Raw genomic sequence first — 5,262 nt, forward strand, 5'->3', positions numbered from 1 at the left:
TTCGGAGATATTGCGCTAAAGATTCGAAGCGAAAATGGAAGTTTCTGCGAGAATTCGAGTGCAAATTGGTGAAGAAATGAGGCGAAAGTGTGAATCAGACCTTATAATTCCAGAAAGGAGAATTCCAAAGGTCGAAAAGTTTAAATATCTCTTAATTGCCTCCTTAATTAACCGTTAAACACTTTCTCACTTGATTAACCGCCCATTATCCACTCCACTTCCTATTAATTATCCAAATTACAGTTATTTAATTAATGACTGTTTAAAAATTTAAATCTTTTGATTTAATTAAATCATTTACTTCCCTCCATTTTTATTGGATTCAAACCCGACCCGTCATCCTTCCAAATCGGGTCTGGGGGGCAAGTTGTTTGGGTCCAATTTATCTAATTGGGCCTAGTCATTAAATGATCCAATGTTCCAAGGTCAAGGCCCAAGCCTCCAATCAAGCCAAGTCAGCCATGAGTCATTTGGTCCAAATTGCTATGGTCAACCCATGATTATTTAGGGGCCCAATTACTCTCCTCTCCTCATATGCAAAGGTATAAAAGCCTTCAATTAACTCATTTATGAGATATACAAAAAAGCCTCAAGCATTAAATCTCTTGCATAGCTTCCTCTCTAAATACACTGTTTGACTTCGGCATCGGAGGGGTCTTCCTCGGATCCACCCCCGAGGCCAGTTTACGTGTGTTTTGCTGTGCGGGAAATCTTCGGCCCAGCATCCCTTGGACCGGACAAGTCTTCATCCACTTCATTGGGCCTTCGGCGAGGTCCCATTGTTTTCACCCGAAACACATATATTTCAAACTTGTATAGTTTTAGTATACATTATTTGTCATACTTTTATTTGCATTTATCCAGTTCTTGCTTAAAGGTTTTATCTTTGATTCTTTGCTTGTTTTGTTTCGAAATTAAAGGTTTATGTTTCCTTCACCAAATTTCTGGTTTCAAGCGATTTATTGTGTGGATAATTAGATAGGAGGACCCCGCCAATTCCACAGTGAAATCTAACTTAGATTTCATCCTATATTGATCATTTATGAGAAGTGCTAGAAGCATCCCAACAAGGGAGCAATAATTAGTTAGTTGGAAGCCCATTTTGTTGCGAAATAACTCAAATAAGTAGAAGAAAATAGAGCAGAGAAGTAGTGCGGACTGCGGAGTATTTATTTGGTTTGTCTAACGTGTGTTCATGGTCAAGACACACATTAAGCTACTGAAAATAATAACTCTGTAGTTTATCTGTTTTTTTTTTTAAATACAACATTTTTTTTGCATGATTTATAAAAAAAATTGATTAGAGTAGGTAAACGGACTACTTTATCAAAATAATTTTAACACCAAAAATTAGAGAAAGCTTAGGTACAAGATTATTATGATTAATTTATCCCTTTATATTAATTATTTTTTTCTCAAAGTGCATGCAAAAAGGTGTGCTATATTTTTTTGAAAGGTGTGCAATATTCAAAATAAGAAAAATGTTTTTTTTTTTTTTAATTTAGGGCAATCAGCCATACTGGTTTTAATTTAGGATTGCATTTTTTGGGTTGAGTAATTGCATACTTCTTAGTTGATGCATTTCATATTTAATATCTCTAAATATTAATACAAAAAAATTATACGGAGTAGGAAAAAAAAAATTCAAAAGTTACTATTATGAAAATTTACATTGAGACGATTTTTATAAAATTTCAAATGACTATATTTTATTATACTATATACATCGAGGCAGAAGTACTATATAGCCGTGATTGGATTCATACTGTAAAATATTTTCATGATCCAATTCAATTCCTAATCACATATTTTTTTTTTTTTTTTTTATTATTATTATTATTTTTTGACACCGAAATACAAGATCTTGTTGTGTTGTTCATTACAAAAACTGGAACAAAACATCACAGATCAACTAGTTATTCAGTATATATGACAGTCTGTGCTACAACTTGTACTTGCTTGTGTCCTTTTCATGCATTTACCCATGAGATCTTATTAGAAGAAGACTTTAATACGGATAGGGTTTGTTAAAGTGAACCCATATTTACTTGGTAACACCTGCATTAATAAGTAAATTGATTGTTTACTTCAATTAAGGGGTGTGTTCTTTTCTTGACAAAAATAAGTTATGATCAGACTATAAGTTAAATTTTGGGCTGGGACCAGGCTTCATGTTTCTATCTTTAGCCCATATTCAGCCATGATCCTTTATTAAATGTACACCTTTCCTCCGTTTCATAATAATCGTAACACTTTGATCGGCACACGTGCTAATGCATAACTTAGACCATAAATATTTATTATTACATATTACGGAGTATTAAGAAATATAAAAAAAAAAAATTAACATAATGAAAATATTTTACATGGCAACCTTGCTATGTTTTTTATATATTGATAAAAAAAAATAGTTAAAGTAAACAAATAAATAGTGTAAAAGTCAAAATGTTGAGATTATTACGAAAATGGATTACGCATAAGGGAATATACTTATAACATATATTGCACCCAAGTAAAAGTAATTTAAGTATGTGAGAATCTACATCATACCTGTATAATTTCACGTAACAAATATGATAACCTAGGTTGCACGGAAACGGAGACGGGGAAACGAGGAATCGGGGAAATGGAAATTTTAAAATTATGGGAAACGGGGACACATTAAAAATACATAAATTTTCACCAAAAAAAAAAAAAAAATACATAAATAAATACATTTAATCAGAATAAAATACCAAATAAACTTGCAAAAAAAATAAAAACAAACAGATACTTCGTTCTGTAAATTGCATGAACTCCCTTTTTTCCAAATTAAATACAAGAAAAACATCAAATTAGTGAAATCGTTCGGTGGTAGTTAGATCGACTTTGTTCTAGCTAGGCGGTGATGGCAGCAACATGGATCTCCAAAGCATGAAAACGACAATTATAGAAACAACTCAAATAACTATGCTGCTTCGTAATTTGTGAATATAAGGGTTTAATTGCTTTCTTTTAAAGGGGAAACGCTTATTTATATCCTTAATTAAGTTTTCCACGGGTTTTCGAACTATTAAATTATGCGAGACGCTTCACAAAACAAGGAAACTCCATGAGCCGTTTCGAAACGGGTTTCGAAACGTAAGAGGTTTCGGAAACGTTTCGGAAACGATACGTGGTTAAAATTAAGAGTTTCCGTGCTGCATTGATGATAACCCGTAGCATTTTTTTCATGAATTGAACAATTTGATCATATATATTCATATATTGAGAAGAAAATTTTACACGAAATAATACATACTTGTATAATCTATAGAACCTTGAAATTTTTGCTATATCACATAAAACACTGGTGTAACAAAAATGAACCACAACACTTATAAATTGAACATATATTTTTGCATCACTTGTGCTTGAACTAATTTTGAGAACGACGAATGATCTTAACCTTAAATCCATGCTTCATACGAAGAGTTATAGAGAGATCGAGGACAAGAGGTTGTCCTTCGTCGACAGGTTTTATATCATAGTGCCGGATGATGTAGGCAGCTACAATCTTCATTTGCGTGAAAACCATCTGCTTTCCCATGCAAGTCCTTGGCCCTGCGCCAAACACCGCAAACTTGTACGATGGCTCATGTTTAATCACCCCTCCTTCTGTTATCCATCTTTCGGGTTTGAACTCGTTGCAATCATCTCCCCATATCGATTTCATCCTTCCCATGGAATGCATGTTGAAGATGATTTCAGTACTTGGATTCACTCGATGACCACTAGGAAGGACGTCGGGCTCAATTGATGACTTGTGATTGAATACTAACGCAGGGTAGAGTCTTAGTGTTTCACATATTGTAGCATGAAGATATGTTAGTTGGCTACTAAGCTCTTTGAAATTGCTTAGAAACCTATCATAGTTATTGTTCACTTGTATCATCATCGCGTTTAGTTCCATTCTAATCTTGTGAGTAACTTGAGGGTTTTTTGAGAGAAGGTAAAAAAACAGGTTTAGTTCAGTACTTGTTGTCTCTCCCCCAGCCAAGAAAAAATTTGAAATTGTATCCCTTAAAAATTTATCATTATTATCATGGCTCTTTAACTTTATAGCATTTTGTTCAGCATCCATAAATAAGGTCAATAGATCTACTCTACTTACCTGATCTATTTCATTATCCTTTGGCTTAGATGTTCCTCTCCTCCTTTCTTCTCTCTTCTTATTTATGCACTTGTAAACAAAGTCATCAAGGATTTTCCACGCTTGCTTGTGCCTCTTCTCTCCTCCTATATTCAACCACCTTTGGAATTTCCATATACATGTTGGCAATACGTGACGAGTGAAAATAGTGTGTTCGAGGTTAGCCACAGCCTTTAAGAGTGGAAATTCAGGCAAATCAATTGAAAGAGACCACGGATCGTGGTCCATCATAATCGTACACATTATATCATACATAAACCTTAAGAATAAATCTTGTAGGTCAATCTCAATATCGTGCTTAGAAACATGGTCAAAGAATGGTATTAGTCCATTCTCGACTTTTTTCCGTGTTATATTGATCAAAGAGTGGAGGAATTGAGGATGATGAAGAAAAGAATGAGCCACATTTCGATGGTAACTCCATATATCCGAATCCGAATTAAGGATCCCATCGCCAAGGACATCAAAGATTTCGTAAAATTTGGAACCCTTAACAAAAGATCCAAACTTCTTGCTATATATGTGGTTAATGTTAGCAGGATCAACGGTAGCTAAAATGTTCATATTAGCAAACCAAGGGCCCTTAATATGAAAGGTCATGTTAGAATTTTCGAAAAGTTTAACAGAAAAGTCATGAATATTATGCAAATTTTTGAGGAGTGCAGGAAGCATCCCAACTAGGGGCCAATTAGTTGGGAGCCCATTTTTGTTGCGAAAAACATAGCAAAAGATTACAAATAAAGAAAGGAAAAGTGTATTGATTAACAAGTAATACTCCATTAAGAATGTTAGTGAATTGATAGGAGTATATATGTTGGTTTATTTGAGATTTTGGTTGTTGATTGTACGTGACAATATATGTGCTATTTATAGTAAGGTGTAGAATATAATGGTCTAGAATATACTGGTGTATTTTAGGCCCACAGAAAATCAATTGGAATAAGTGGATTGTATTCTCCATTTCTCCATAATAAGTAGTATACCAATAAAAAGCGAAAGTAAATGAAAATGATAATCGAGTGTAATAATGTACTTGTAGACTTGTAGTTTGTCTTTATAATCTTATATCTATTGTATCTATCTATCAATAT

The 5,262-nt window shown here is 33.5% G+C and overlaps 1 pseudogene; it reads right to left on the minus strand.

Annotated features, from left to right (window-relative positions):
* Positions 1 to 3,216: 3,216 nt before the first annotated feature.
* LOC145571920 (alkane hydroxylase MAH1 pseudogene) lies at positions 3,217 to 4,993 on the minus strand (annotated as a pseudogene).
* Between the last annotated feature and the right edge of the window lie 269 nt (positions 4,994 to 5,262).

Source organism: Chenopodium album, chromosome 12, assembly GCF_948465745.1.
Source record: "Chenopodium album chromosome 12, dcCheAlbu1.1, whole genome shotgun sequence".
In the NCBI taxonomy this organism is placed as follows: Eukaryota; Viridiplantae; Streptophyta; class Magnoliopsida; order Caryophyllales; family Amaranthaceae; genus Chenopodium; species Chenopodium album.